This window comes from Macaca nemestrina, chromosome 19 (assembly GCF_043159975.1).
Source record: "Macaca nemestrina isolate mMacNem1 chromosome 19, mMacNem.hap1, whole genome shotgun sequence".
NCBI classification, from domain to species: domain Eukaryota; kingdom Metazoa; phylum Chordata; class Mammalia; order Primates; family Cercopithecidae; genus Macaca; species Macaca nemestrina.
In genome coordinates, this window is record NC_092143.1 from 48,264,924 (window position 1) to 48,281,754 (window position 16,831).

A 16,831-nucleotide genomic window follows, 5' to 3' on the forward strand; every position below is an offset into this window, starting at 1 on the left:
TATTTATTCTTATTTGGGTGGTCTTCATTTATTTCCACAGTTTTTCTAGTGGCTCCATTGAGACACGGTTGCACTGCCTTCTGCCAAGTGAGGTACTCACAATGGCTTCTTATGCCTTGCTGCCCAGGGCTTCCATGCTAATGTGGTAAGTCAACATTACATCAGAACTCAACCATCCTTTAAGTATCTCTGCTATTTATTCTTAAGTATATTACCTGAGTTTTGTTATAATTCCTCATTGTTTGCCATTCTTGGTGAGATCAGAACATTCATTTTCATTCATTTTTGCTCTTTTGTGCTTCTGTTTTGTGTTATGATATCTAAAAGTGTGGTAGTGTTGCTTGTCCTAAGAAAGAGAGTCAGAGGATAGAACACAAGCATGGACACTGTAAGTTTGTGGTTTAAGGAGACCTCACAAATCAATGAGTTTATATAATACATAGGTACAGCCTCAAACAAACTTTGCTGTGGGTCACAATTAAAATCATTCTCCCTCTATCTCTTTTGTTTTGTCCTGAGATCTTTGTTTTAACGAATAGAAAGCATTTTCTTCGATCATTTGCTTCCCTGGTGGCATAGATTGTCAGATCTGCATTTGGAGGCAATAAACTATCAGATTGGGGTGCCCAAGATCTGAAGTGCACAGATATCACTTTCAACTAGCCATTTCCAGCTCTTGTAAGCATTCTAAGGCTAAATATTATCCTCCTTTAGGAAAAAAAAATTCCTGCCTCTGTATGTATTCTGATTATAATTATAACTATTGTCTTATCTTTCCAAATGTCATAACTTTACCAAGGATCATTTGGACCTTCAGTGGCTCCTGTGTGCCAGATTTGACTGAAAAAGGGTAGTTCTTTTAAGAGACATAATAAAAACAAACAGAGAACAAGATCACTCAAACTCAATGGAAAGCAGTTTTTAGTTGGTATGCAGAAAACCCAGAATGAAATTCTGATTCAAAAATTGCTTATCTAAATGATTATTTGGTCAAAGCTAATGAGCAATTTGAAAACTTAAGCACCAGAAAACAGACTTATATTTTAGTCAATGCCCCCTATTCTTTGTTTTCAAGTTGCCTTCCTATATTCAATACTCTCTCTTCCTCATGTCAGTTGTCCATAAAAATCCATCCCACTCATGAATCAGGTATGCAGACAACTGTGGAATTTAAACCTCGGATCTGAATTAAATTAAGAGTCATTATTAAATATTTCCATAATAAAATATCAACTTAAAATGCTGTATTTCAAAAAAGTAAAAATTTATATTTCCATAAAGTTGGGCAAGGCCAGCAACTGTTTATAAAATAATTTATAATTCTTTTGGGTTCATACAACAGAGTTACCTGATGTATTAGTTTTTTTAATTGCAGCTGGAACAACTTACCATGAATACAGTGGTTTTAATCAATAAAAATTTATTAACTTAACCTCCTGTAGGTTAGAATCCTAATCAGGTCTAAGACCAAGGTGTCGGCAGAGCTGTGTTCTTTTCTAGAGACCCTAAGGAAGAATTCACTTCCTTCCCTTTTCTAAAATCTAGAGGTCATCCATATTCCTTGACGCATGGTCCCTTTCTCATGTGATTTTGTGCAGTTAACCTGGATAATCCAGGATAGCCTCCCCATTTCATGATTCTTACCTTAATCACATCTGCAAACCTTGTGCTATGTAAAGTAACAAAACTACTGGTTCCAGAAATCAGGATCTCCCTATAACTGGTATCTGGGAGGCTCACACGTTTAAGAATTTTGTCTGTGGTACTAGACTCTATCCTGTATCATGCATATATGATAAATATTGCAATGACCCATGTACTACACTCAGACCCACCACTTCACCGCTGATATATTAAGGCCATTTCTCACATCTTTTTAAATAGCCTCATCATGATCTTCAACCAGATTTCACCTATTGGAAGAGACATCAGAGAAAAACTGCTCTTGAACCGTGTTAAAAGGAACCTAATTAGGTACTGCTGACAACAAATACAACTGTGAAACTCCAGGGAGTTAATTGTTAGGTTCCCATTTCACAGCCTGAGAAAGCAATGCAGAATTCGAGAAACCATTGCTAGACCTCAAACTATCATGCTCAGACTTTCTCTAGACGTCGTCAATCAGAAGTAAACCCTGACCAAGACCCCTTTGAACAAGGAGATGATCTCAGGTACAGGACAGTTTCTACACCAGTATTTGAGCGGCATCAAGACCCCTGTCTAATACCTATTTTGTTTCTCATTTGCTTGTTTATTGTAATTCTTCTCATTTTCCATAGTACCTGGTTGTAATCTACCAATAGTATCCCTTTTCCTCATTTCTCTCCTTTTTATAATTGTTAGGTCAGAACATACTCATTCTAGTGCCATTTTTAGATTATTTCAAAACAGAAACCACAGTCCTTAATCTTGCTGATTCCTAGATATGCCATGCAGCTCTGAGTCCTCATGTTAAAAAACCTCTGAACAATTTCAGTCTCATCAAATGAGATCTTAGAAAATTATAGTCAATGGTGCTTTCAGGTACCTACATGAACACATGAATTTTAAAAAACTCAAGTTATGACTTTCCTAGTGGTCCTTTCTTTCAAAAAACTAAAATAAAAATTATTTTTAATTCTCTAGAAAATTCTTAATTTGTAATCAACAATCATCCTACAATTACAAGCCAAATACTTGCCACCTGAAAGAGACTAATTGAAATTCAAAAGTGTAACTCAGGTAATGTAAGACCTTGGATGTAACTTCACATCATGAATGATTCCTTTGTTCCCTGATCTCCATGTTTCTCTATTGGATACTAATTCCTTTGTGGCCAGGGTACCTGTTATTGTTTGCTAGGACTAAAATCTCATGAAATTTAGGAATAATGTTTCAAGAATTGGCTATACACCAAGATTCTAATTCTATAAATCCCCAAAGCTAAAAATTTTAACTTAGACACAAGGTCCAAAATGAGGTTAACTTTGGTTATTTAGACACTCTAACTGAAGGAATTACTGATTCATTGTTTATATAACAATCAGAACAATGTTCCCGATGGTAAGAATCATACAACAAATGAAGGCTATAAGAAATGTATGAATTCTGGCAGCAATAATTAATGATATCACTTCTGCCCTAGATGGAACACAGATCATTCTCAACACTTTGGCATGAGTAGTGGTAGACAATTGCATTGCTCTGGAATTCTTATTGACTGATCTTGTGTATCTGTGCCATTGCTAATATTTTCCTTTGTACTTACATCAGTTAAACAGGCAAAGTAGAACCTTAACATATCACCTTAAGACAAAAGCTATTGGGCTTTCTAAAATTAATCTTCATAACCTATGGAATTTGTTCTCTCGATCTTTCTTTAGAAATTTTAGTTCCTGGTTCTAAAGCATCTTATGAGGGCAATTAATTATTTTATTTTTATCATAGTGGGCATAATACTGGTCTGTTGCATTCTATTCAGTGTTTTAAATGCTTCTGCCTAGTGACTCTCTTATAAGATGAGTGCCATGAAGATACAAGAAAAGGTCAAGAAGACTTTGCAATATAATTGACTATAGAGACAATAGGATTATCTGTGAGTGGTGAAGATCTGGATTTCTAATCTTCCCTCATTTGGTCAATCTGTTAGAACTGAGAAAATGACCAAAAAGAGGAAATGAGAGATTGAGTACACAAACAGACAATGGCCAGTCCATATATGAAAATAGAACTCTGACCTAAACCTTCTGCAGCAACCATCCCAGGGAGCCAAACCACAGCTTCTGCAGCAAATAGTCCAGGGAAAGAAACTACAACCTCTGTAGCACTTGTTTCAGACCAGTAATCACTTCTTTAATCACTAAGATATGATAGCTTTCCTTACCCATCATAAGGGACACAGCTGACACTCCTATAACAAAAGACAAGAGGAAGCATAAAGGATTTATTTAATCAAAGTTTACATGACATGGAGGCCTTCAGAAATGAAGACTCAAAGATTCAGGGAAAACTGTCTATTTTTATGCTTAGCTTAAATGAAGAATTGGCGGCCATGTGGAAATGTAATTGGACAAAAGGGTATGATCTAATAGTGAAAGACTAAAGGAGAAAACCTGGGATGTCCTATTTGTTCAGATTCTTACTGGCCTCTTTGTGTAGCATGTCTTCTTTCTGGATATGAGGCTGGACCCCTCTGGAATGAGGGTCTTCAAGGAAGAAGGGAGAAAGGAGGGAGGGACATTTATAGATTTTATGGCTTGCTTTGGGGGAGAGGAGTTCTAGTTTCTATGACCTGCCTTGGGGAAGAGGAATTCTTTCTATGACTTGCTTCAGGAGAATGAGGAGTAAGAGAAAGAGGACAAGAAAAGTTCAGAAAGACCTTGCCTCTTAAACCTTTCCAGTTTCCTTCAGTTCAAAATATTCAGTGTGTCATGGTGCTATACTTGGGGATACTGTGCTCTGAGCTCCAACGGTCATTAGTTTTTTAATCTTTTTTCCCTGCTTTGAGCTCCGGAATAACCAGAGAAAGTCAAATATATTCCCAAATTAATTACAGGTTGAATATTCTTTATCTGAAATGCTTAGGACCAAAAGCCTTTCGAGTTTTAGATTTTTTTTGAATTTGGAATAGCGTCATAAATGTAATAAAATATCTTAGGGATGGGACCCAAGTTTAAACACAAAACTTATTTATGATTCATATGCACCTCATACACATAGATTGAAGGTAATTCCATGCAATATTTTAATTATTTTTATTCATGAAACACAGTTTGACTGCATTGAATTTTCTACTCGTGGCATGATGTCAACACTCAAAAAGTTTTGAGTTCTGGAGTATATCAGATTTTCAGATTAGCTACGCTCCACCTGTTTATGACGTGTCCTGCTTTTATTTGGTCTGCCTCTAGCATCCTCATACCAAGAAACTCCACTAAGAGAGTTCCTGAAGCCTTCCTTTTTTTTTTTTTTTTCCACAACGAAGTTCTCTCAGTCCCCTACCTCTGTTGGTGCCTGCTAAATGATGAATGCAAGTAATAAAGATTTACTCCTTTGCACCAGGCGGCACTGAATACATACCTTTTGTTTGTTCTCATTTGGGTGATCTTCCAAATCATATTTTTTACATACAAGTTTTTATCTGATTTGAAATTTTCTTCTCAAAGTGCTTCTCACATTAGGAGATAATAAGATTCAGGTGGAATGAATTATAAGGCTATTCAGTTTTCACAGCTTTGTATTGACATATCTTTCTTCCCTGTCAGGACTGGGTGCACAATAATTCTCAAACCAGGTTTTTCAGCACCCTGAACACTCAATTGCTATAATGTATTATCTTTTAGTTTCTCAAGATGGGATTTACTGGAACTTTTTCTTTACCTTAAATACATATAGGATACTGCAGTCACAGGACATTTTAAAACAACAAAAATGGGCTGTTTTGTAAGAGAATTTAGAAAAACCAAAACATGTCTTAGGCGTATCCAATGGAAAACTGGACAGTTTAGAGCACATCCTTCTTGAACCCCTTTCATTGACTTTGGGCTATTTTACAACTTTGTAAATAGATTATTGTAGCAATGCAAAATAATTTTCATGCATAGACATGCAAATGAATTCAGTCTTGTGAAAGTTCAATTGACTGCCCCCTATTGAAAAGGCATTTCTATTTTTAACTATAACACATATAAAATTGTGCTTCTTTGACTTCAGCTTTAAACTAGTAGTAAGATGTGCCCTGTTTTTATCAGTAATAACGAGCTTAAAAAATACTTAACAGGTGTTCAGCTTACATCTGTATTAAAGTCATAACTTTAGCTTTTTTAAAAAAATTATCCTTTCATATTTTTAAGTCTGTAAAATCACTGACAAAATTAAAACCATTACGTGATAACTATGTGAAATGACAGTATATTTTAAAAGCAATTATTTAGGTTTGTTATTCACTATTCTTTCTGATGTTTAAAAATAAAAATTCTGAATATTTAGACATGAAGAGAAATTATTAGGTACTTGTATATAATACAATTTCACAGATTTTAAAGTCTTCTCTAAAATAGACAGAACTGAAAAGAAAAACTCTCTGAGAAATTTCTACTTTTTCTTATTACCAAGTATGGCATTCATTTTAGTTCTTCAATGTCATCTGTACAAGAAAATGTTGAAGATAATATGCACAGCTACTTATTAATTTTGATGTGAAAAATTGTCAGCAGCCTTGTCTTATTCTAAGTTTCCTTTAAAATATCCCATTCTTACTTTAAAAAATTTTTTTTTGGTTATGTAATCTGAAGCCACACACACAACTGCCTAAATCTCCACCATTGCTATACTACTTCTTTCAGTTTGACAGAGTTTTTGGTTATATACCAATTAAAATAAAAAATACCTCTGGAAAGAATCAAACATAATTAGGGTTGAAGCCCATGACAGAAGCTTATTAAGTCTTAGTAGATTCAGATACATCATATACTAACTTGAAGTGTTCCCTGAATAGGGAAAAGTGGTCAAATTGGCAAAAAGGGTGCTGGAATGGCATGTTTGAATTCTTTGACCTTTCTCGTGTTTTTAGAATTTAGTGAAATTTTAAATGTTAACTTCTGGCCAGCAAATTCTTTGGAATCTGGGGCCACCCATGTAACACCATTCAGTGGACATTTTCTCTTTCTTAGGGATACCTAGCCTTTTTGTGTTGTTTTATTTTGTTGTGCTGTTGTTGCCATTTTATTTTATTTCAGCCTGTCTCTCATCATCCTTCTCCAGATGTCTCGGTGTCTTTCTTAGTCATATCAGGTCCTGGCATTCTTCAAATGTCCAATTAAAGTTGGCAAATAGAAAATGATGGTTTCATTATTAACAGACAAAACAAACCAGCAATTGAAAGAGTGGCCACAATAATAAATGGGTGCTTGATGCCTGAGAAATGTGAACGGAAACAGTTCATTTACATTTACGGTCTCCAGAGTTCTAATTTAGTGTAGCCAGGTCTAAGGAAATAGGAAAAGGAAGGAGAGAAATAGCTTGGGTTAGAATAATGAGAGAGTCTTCATTTGATGGGAAGTTAAGTTGGGCCTCAATTAGTAATGTTAAGCACATAAGATAATAATGCATTAAAGGTAAATCAATAAAGTGGCAGAAAGCAAATAACATGGTAAGTGCTGGTGGAATAATAGTTATTTTTCTGGGTCATTTAAGTGCAATGCAGGTTGGGGAAGAGATCTTTATAAATTGAGAAAACTTTTTTTTTTTTTAAGGGAAGCTCCTTTTACGTTTTTCTTTTTCTCAAAATTGAATGATCAATTCCATTTTGTACCTGGAATTAGATGAGATCACTAAGAGCTGATTAACATACAGATCTAAGGCCTTCGCCTCCTTCAAGAACCTGAACACATCTCCTCTTCCACTCATGGAAACTTTCCTTCATTCTAAACATTTATTTTGTGTAAGTTCTATATCTACAAGGGATCATAAGGTGACTGGTAAGATAAAATTGTACTCTGTGCCCAGGCCTCCTTCTCTTACTTAAGCTTTAAAATAATTCAAGGAGATGGTTTTTGTTTTTATTCTCATTGTACAGATGTGAAAATTGAGGCAAATAAAAGCTATATATCACACACAGTCTTAAAGGTTGTAAGTGATTTAGCAAGGATTTTATCTGGATATAACTGATTCTAGAGCTTGTACCTTTAACCACTTGTTTATCATCTTCTCCAAAAACACCTTTTAAAAGAGTAAAAGGCACATTGCTAGGATTTAGTCGGCACCATTAAGTCTAAGAGTGATTCTATTTTGCTAACTGTACCTCAGCACTTTGGTCTCTCAATGCTGATAGGCAAAGTATGATTTTAACAGCACAGATTGTGGAGCTAGACATCATGTATGTAAAATCCAGCTCTACTGTATCCTACCTGTGTAACTTGGGGAAACTTTACTATGTCTCTTGATGCCTCAGTCTCCTCTGCTGTAAAATGGTAAAACATTGATAACCACCTTATATAGTTTGGATATTTGTCCCACCCAAATCTCATCCTGAAAAGTAATCCCCGATATTGGAGGTAGGGCCTGGTGTGAGGTGTTTGGATCATGGGGGCGGATCTCTCAGGAATGGCTTAGGCCATCCCCTTGGTGATAACTAAGCTCTCTCTCTGAGTTTTCCCAAGATGTGATCATTTAAAAGTGTTTGGCACCTCCTCCAGATGCTCTCACTCTTTCTTGCTCCTGCTGTGGCCATGTGATGTGCCTGCTCCCCCTTCACCTTATACCATGGTTCCTGAGGTCTTTCCAGAACCCGAGCAGATGGCAGTGATATGTACAGGAGGCAGGGAAATACTGGGGTGAAGATGGTGGGATCCCTGACAAGTTCTCCACCCTCAAGCCTGAACCTGCGAGCCTAAATGAGAAAATGAATTTCTGTTTTCCTGCCCAAATGCTGCCTTTTCCAAAACCACCCTGGCCTGCCATGCCCCCCATCCTGTACCCATAAAAAGCCCAACCTCCACTGGCAGAGGAGCTGAGTGGTGTGGCAAAGAAGGAGAGAAGAGAAGAAGTATCTGAACAACGAGAGGAGAAAAGGCAGCTGGACCTTAGATACTACTGTCAGAGAGGAGTTCTACCAGAAACAGCCAAACACCAGGGGAATATTATCTTTCCTCTGCATCTCCTTTCTAGCTCCCTGTCTTGCTGAGATGCACTTTAACTGGCAATAAAATTTTCTGCATACACCACCCTTCAATCCATTCGTGTGACCTGATTCCTCCTGGATGCTGGAAAAGAATTTCGGACACACTGGGTGTGGGAACCCCAAAAGACTGTCATGGTGACTCTTCACTGAGCTGTTTAACACTTAAGCCATCCACGGACAGCAAAACTAAAATAGCACAGTTTATAACACATGCCTTCTGGGACTCCAGAGGCCCTGGGCAACCCTTAAACACTGCTGCAGGCAGGTACAGGGTTCGTTCCTGCTGGTGCCAAAGGCACTCGTCCCAGCTCTTGCACCTTCTTACCTGTGGCTCCCACTCCTGCCAGGGGTTTGAGCTCAGCAGCCCAGTAAAGGAGCCACACCACTGTCACAAGTGCCACGAAAGGGTTAAGGGAATTCTCCTATCTCACCAGCATCATACTTCCTGTAAAGATTGCCAAACTGTGAGCCAACTAAACCTCTTTCCTTTGTAAATTACCTAGTCTCAGGTATTTCTTTATAACAATGGAGGAATGGCCTAATACACTACCCAATAGAGTTGTAAGATTTAAATGTACTTATATATGAATGTATGTAAATTTAATATTTATATATGAAATATTATATATAATATATACATAATTATATATGTTACAAACAAATATTTATGTGTTTGCTATTATTTCTTTTTCAGATATATATATATACTTTTCAATTGGATAGATATTTTTATAATGTACCCCAATTAAATTACTATTTGATTTTACTTGCATGCATATAATCCTTATAATGTCTGAGACTTTAAAGTTCCATTAGAAAAAAGTTCAATCTCATGTTTCTAGATTCTTCAAAAATTTGTACATGAAAAATGTTCTAGATATTAAAAAATCTTAATTGGTTAGATTTACTTTATATTTAAGAATACCAATGATTATGGCCAAGTGTGGTGGCTCATGCCTGCATTTTGGAAGGCTGATGTGGCTGGTTCACCTTAGATAAAAGTTTGAGACTAGGCTGGCCAACACGGTGAAACCTTGTCTCTACGAAAAATACAAAAATTAACTGGGTGCAGTGGCATGTGCCTGTAATCCTAGCTACTCAGGAGGCTGAGGCAGGAGAATTGCTTGAACCCCGGAGGTTGAGGTTGCAGTGAGCTGAGATTATGCCACTGCACTCCAGCCGGGGCAACAGAGCAAGACTCTATCTCAAAAAAAAAAAAAAAGAATACCATTAAAACATTTGGTGTCTTATGTACCAAATTTAAATGGGAGCAAATAAGTCTGGAATGAGAAGATTAAGTTAGAGTAATGGGCCACCTAATATAAAAGACCTTGGCTTTGATCTTTGACTTCGGAACTTACTAGCCACATGTACTTGGACTATATGTTCTACCTTTTGGAATTTTAGTTTTCCTACTTGTGCTATGGTGATAATAGTGTGAAATTGATAGGGCTGTAGTAAGAATTAATGAATTTATACATTGGCAGTGTTCTCAGTAAATGCCAGCTACTATTTTTTGTTGTTGTCTTGGCTGCTATTAAATTTTCAAAGATTAGACAGTAGGGCAGGGTAAGCCCTTATGGCTTTCATCTTAAAACTGAAGTTACTAATATCCTTTGTGAATTTTATCTGAGCATATTTGGTTCCTTTGAGAAGCTAAGTAACTAAGTGGTGATCACTAATGACAATAATACACATTTCAGCATCACTTCTACTATATTATCTTAGGAATCAAAGGTCCATTCACTTTCCTTGTCTCAGACCTTTATTTTGAATTAATCTGTTGGGTTTTTTTTTTTTTTTTTTTTTTTGCTTTTGTTCACTCTAGCTCTCTTTCCTAGAGAAAACAAATTCTCTGAAACAATATACAGTAAGATAGTGTCTGAAGGATGAGCAGAAGTTAACTAATCAAACTAAGGATGAAAAAACAGTCAGCTTAGAGAAAGTGTGTGCCAAAAGCCTGTGGTTCAAGACAAAATTGTAAGTAAGAGTATCTAAAAATTTGGCGCTGTAAGACTGCTAAAACTACATCAAAATTTTGAATTAAAGTAAATGCTGAATTTAAACTACTAAAATTATTTTGAATTGAATAATAATAAGTGATACAAAGATGTAAAGGGGATAACTGAATAAGAGAATCAAACAACCTAAATATATTTATTATCAACATAACTGGCAAAGAGTTAATGTTCTCACTACTGACACCACTTATTCAAGAACATGTTATATTTTTAAATTAATTTTATATTTTCAGATTATTTTACATCTTTCAATAAGGCCTTATATTCTTTTCATGTGGGTTTTAGCATTTTTTGCAACATATTATTTAAGAATTTTATAACTTGTGGAGCAATTTCTAAATTTTGTTTTGCATTTTAATTTCTGGGTCACTGATTCATATTATAATGGCAAGAAAGTATAATTTTTTACATTCACAGTATGTCTAATTACCTTGAACTCTCAGAAATTCTAATGTACTTTAAATTATCAGTATTTACAAGTATATAATTATAAGCGTGAACCAAAATATATAAGCATATTTGTACTATTAATTTTATTTTATTATCTTATTGCACCTACACTATGAATACAAATAGGTTTTTAAAATTGGATTATATTGCCCCAAGGTTTACATTAAAAATGACAAATAATATTTATTATTTTATAATAAATAAAAATAAATAATATTTTTATTTATTCTTAATAAAAATAAGAATTTCAAAAGAAGTTTTACTCAGCTGAGTATTAGTAGAGCCATGTAATAAAATCAGTTTTACATTGGTAAAAAATATAAAAATAAATGATGGGAAATAATATACAACATCCAGAATGCATATACCTGATAGCAAAAAAATGAAGTTATTCAAACCAAAACTCATTAAGTACAAAACCTATTCAAAATATTAAATATATATCATCGGTGTTATCAAACAAAGACAATACAATGAAGAATAGAGGTCAAAATCCATAAGAAGGAAAAATACACAGAAGGCAGTCTGGCACTTGGAATCAATTTCTCTGTAGAAGAAAACTATTAATTTTTAAAGTCAAAATATAAAAATTGTATGTGTTTATGGGGTACATAGTGACGTTTTGATACATATAATGTATGGTAATCAGATCAGGGTAATTAGCATATCCATCATTTCAAACATTTATCATTTCTTAATGGAGAACATTTAATACCTTCCATCTAGCTATTTAAAATTATATAAGATATTATTACCTATAGTCAAGCTACAGTGGTATAGAACACTAGAAATTATTTCTACCATCTAGCTATAAATTTGACTGACTCAACAAATATGTCCCTTTCTATTCTTTCCACCCTCTAGTGTCTTTTGTTCTACTTTTTACTTCTTTGAGATTATCAGTTTTCATTTTACCTTGTATATATGAGTGAGAATTAACAGTGTTTAAGTTTCTCTTCCTGTATTATTTCACCTAAAATATTGTCCTTCAGTTCCATACAGTGGCCATGAATGGCAAGATTTAATTATTTTCTATTACTTATTAATATTCTTTGGTGTATGTATACCACATTTTCTTTATTCATTTATCTGTTGTTGGATACCTAGGTTGATTTCATAGCTTGGCTATTGTGAATAGAGCTAAAATAACCATGGAGGTTCAGATGTCTCTTTTATGCACTGATTTCTCTTTTTTTGGACAAATTCTCAGTGATGGGATTGCTGGATCATATGGTAGTTTCATTTGCAGCTTTTGAGGACTTCTATACTGTTATTTATAGTGACTTTACTAGTTTACATTCCTACCAACAGTACATAAGAGTTTCCTTTACTTTCATCTTTGTCAGCATTTGTGATTTTTTGTCATTTTGATAATAGTCATCCTAACTGGGGTGAAGTGATACCTCATTGTGGTTTTGATTTGCATTTTCTGATGATTAGTGATGTTGACCATTTTTTCATATGTTTTTGGTCCATTTGTATGTCTCTTTTTAACAAATGTATGTTCAAATCATTTTCTAATTTAATTTAAAACAATTGTATAAATTTATGGCACAGAAGTGCAAGGTTGTGCACTGGTTGTATTATTTTGTTTTCACACTGCTAGAAAGAACTTCCTGAGACTGGGTAATTTATAAAAGAAAGAGGTTTAATTTACTTACAGTTCTGCATGGCTGGGGAGGCCTCAGGAAATTTATAATAACGGCAAAATGTGAAGCAGACGTGACTTACATGGTGGCAGGCGAGAGAGAGAGCACGAGAGAGTACAGAAAAAACTACTATTTATAAAGCCATTAGATCTTGTGAGAATTCACTCATTATCATGAGAACAGCATGGAGGAAACTATCCATGTAATCTCATCACTTTCCTTCCTCAACACCTGAGGGTTACAATTCAAGATGAGATTTGGGTGGGGACACAGAGCCAAACCATATCAGTGGTCAAGTCAGGACTTCTAGAATATCTATCACCCAGATAAGATATATTGTACCTACTAAGTAATTTACCAGCATTCACCCCCTCATTCTGCTAAATCTTCATTGTGATCATTCCACTCACCAAGTCCAAGTGTATGCCGTTTTTCTCACCCACTTATGGGCAAGATCATATGATACTGACTTTCTGTGTCTTGTTTCACTTAATGACCTCCAGTTCCATCCATGTTGTTGAAAATGACAAAATTTTATCCTTTTTTATGAATATATACACCACATCTTGTTTTTCCAGTTACCCGTTGGAATCAACTTAGGTTGATTTCATATTTTTGCTATTGTGAATAGTGCTGTGATTAACATATGAGTACACGTATCTTTTATATACATTGATTTATTTTTCTTACTTCCACTGGTGGGGTTGCTGAATCAAATGGTACTTGTTTTTTGTTTGTTTGTTTTGTTTTAAGAAAGAGTCTTGCTCTTTTCCCTAGGCTGGAGTGCAGTGGCACGATTTCAGCTCACTGCAGCCTCCATCTCCTAGCTTCCAGTGATTCTCCTGCCTCAGCTACCAAGTAGCTGGGACTACAGGCATGCGCCAAGACATCTGGCTAATTTTTGTATTATTAGTAGAGACACGGTTTCCCCATGTTGGCCAGGCTGGTCGCAAACTCCTGACCTCAAGAGATCTGCCCAGCTTGGCCTCTCAAAGTGGGATTACAGGCGTGAGCCACCACATATGACCAAATCAAATGTTAGTTCTATTTTCAGTTTTTTGAAATACCTCCATACTGTTTTCTATATTGGCTGTACTAATTTACATTCATACAAACTTCTTCCATACTATTAGTTTCAAAAAGTTTAATTTCCATTTTAATCCTCTGTTGACTCAATGATTGGTCTGGAGCATGTTGTTTAATTTCCATGTATTCATACATTTTCTGAATTTCTTGGTATTGATTTCTGGTTTTATTCTGCTGCAGTCGGAGAAGACACTTAACACTCTTTTGAGCTTTTAAACACTTTTGGAAACTTGTTTTGTGGCCTAACATGTGGTTAGTCTTGGAGAATGTTTCATGTGCTGATAAAAAAAAAAAAAAACAATGTATATTCTGCACTTGTTGGGTAGAAATTTCCGTAAATGTCTATTAGGTCCATTCGGTCTGAAGTTTAATTTCAGTCCAGTGTTTTTAGCTGCTTTTCTCTCTAGACATGAGAGTGTGAGGTGTTGCAGTACCTCACTGTTATTGTCTTGCTGGCTATCTCTTTCTTTCTCTTTTGGTCTAGCAATACATTTTTTATGAATGTGAGCATTACAGTATTGGGTGCATATGTATTTAGAATTGTTATATCCTCTTGCTTAAGTGATCCATTTGTCGTTCTAGAATGTCCCTAATTGTTTTAGTTCGTTTGTTTGTTTTACTATTTTGGGCCTAAATTCTATTTTATCTAAGTATAGCCAATCCTGCTCACTTTTGCTTTCTGTTTGCATGAAATATTTTTTTCTACCCCTTTACTTTCTGTCTCTATGTGCCTTTTCAGGTAAGGAGTTTCTTGTAGGTAATATGTAGTTAAATCATGTTTTTTTGTTTGTTTGTTTGTTTTTTTTTAATCAATTCAACAAGTCTATAGTTTTATGTGGATAATTTAATCCATTTGTGTTGATTTTAATATTGACATGTAAAGTTTGTTCCTGTCATATTATTAGTTATTTTCTAGTTTTACAAATTCTTTTTTTCTTTTTCTTCATTTGTCATTTTGGCTTGGTGAAATTCTGTAATGACGCCATTTGATTCCTTCTCTTCCTTGTGTGAGCCCTTTAAAATACAAAATAGGATATTTTTACCTAGCCCTGTCCTGCTTGGCAGGCATTGGACTCTGTTTTGTCACTCTAACTGTAAAAAGTTACAATATTCTTTAATGAACATCTGAATCCAAACATCTCAAAAAAACAAACAAACAAAAACCCGCAAGCAGTCCAAGGAATAAATGGAATAAATGGACATATGCAGAAATGATGTCTGACCAGAAACATTTCAAGCATGCCACACCCACTTAGAAGAACCAAATAATATGTAGACAATCTCACACTTTGAATACATTATCCAAGAGGGAACATAGGAGCTCAACAGAAAAGAGACAAGAAACACCACATTCTAGAAAGGAGGAAAACAGGGAGCCTGTTTGGCCAGAACTGGCTGGAAACCAGGAGTGACTCCCAAACATGGCAGAGAGTCAATGAGTCACTGGGGAATTATACAATTTAGTTCACATGAGGGCATCTTGACCACCCCCACCCAAATCCCTGAATCTAACTAAGAGAGTGGCGAGGAGGCTGTGAGAAGAAACTGCTCAGAGAGGGAACAAATCCTGGGTCCCACACACTTTATGAGACCTAAGTGACTACAATAAGATTCTATTCTTGATTCTAGATCTTAACAGGTAAGCAAATGTTAAGGGAATTTGTCACTACTAGAGCAGCCCTATAAGACATGATTAAGAGAATCCTAAACTTGGAAGCAAAAGTATGACATACTTTAGGCAGATTGAAAATAATTTCTAAGTTACATTTGGATCTGCAATAAAAATGGGAAATGGGAAAAAGTGAAATGCCTATTAATAGTATATCAATAATTGTGAAATGTGGGTTTATACAGATATGTGATATGTGTGTGTGTGTGTGTATAAACTGCATAACAATAAGTTAATATAATTTGGAAGGGTACTAAATTAATCCAAAGTATTTTAATTTGTGTGTGTGTCTGTGTCTGCCTGGGAAGAAGTAAAAGTATGTACTGATTTTTGATGAGACCCAAATGAGTTTTATAATCTTGATGCTAGTAAAAAGTTTGTTTTATAAGAACTAATGTGTTTTACAATCATTTGGATTTCTGTACATTGCCCTCTCCCCTAAAAAGTTTTTCCCTTTTTATTGCTATAGTAAGCTCCCACTTTTTCTTTACAGTGACTCTCAAATCTTAATTATTTGGTTAACTCTGACATTCACAACTAGACCTGGTACATTTCTCTTTGATCATCACTGAAATATATACATTCTCTTTTCATTGTTATATTACAGATTTATTTGAGACTAAAAGATCATGAATCAATTGGCCAAGGCTACATGAATAATCAACTGCAGATGCTGGATGAAAATTCTGAACTCTTTCTTGGTTCTACCACATATTTCTCATGTTACATTGTAAATATTACATTTTTATTATTTTTCTATAAAGACTCTAAACTTCTGTAATCATTTCTTTTGCAAAACTATTATTTTAATTCCCAGTGTCACATTCATTAGCTTTTCTTTGTTTTATTTATATTTTCTAATCCCTTCTACTAATATAGAACCTTTTAAAGGCAAAAATAAAATGCCCCAAGTAGAGCCAACCATTGTGATTAAAATGTTTTAGTGTGTATGTATTTACCACCATTTTTTTGTTTGTTTGTTTCTGTGTATGTATGTGGGTGAAGAATAAAAGTTATATATGATAAATACAAAAGTTTCATGTTTTTAGTAATACTTTTAAAATATTACACGGTGAAAAGGAAATAATAAATGTTACCTATTTTTCTGTAGTGAAATACAAAGTTTGTTACCCACCCACGTAATAAAAGATCACATAAGTAATATTTCTAAAAGTATTTAAGATATAAATATATTACTCCAAGCTAACTTTTTTTCTGAAAGGAAGAGAAGAAAATCCTAGATCTAGAAATCTATCAAAATATATTATGGTCTAAATGAGTTTAGTTTTATAATACA

The 16,831-nt window shown here is 34.8% G+C and overlaps 1 long non-coding RNA gene across 1 annotated transcript in view; it reads right to left on the minus strand.

Annotated features, from left to right (window-relative positions):
* Positions 1–283: 283 nt before the first annotated feature.
* Positions 284–16,831, minus strand: part of LOC139360158 (uncharacterized) — a 135,773-nt gene continuing 119,225 nt past the window's right edge. Inside the window, exon 3 of the long non-coding RNA XR_011617337.1 lies at positions 284–346. This is a non-coding gene — a long non-coding RNA (uncharacterized lncRNA). The remainder of the gene's footprint in view (positions 347–16,831) is intronic.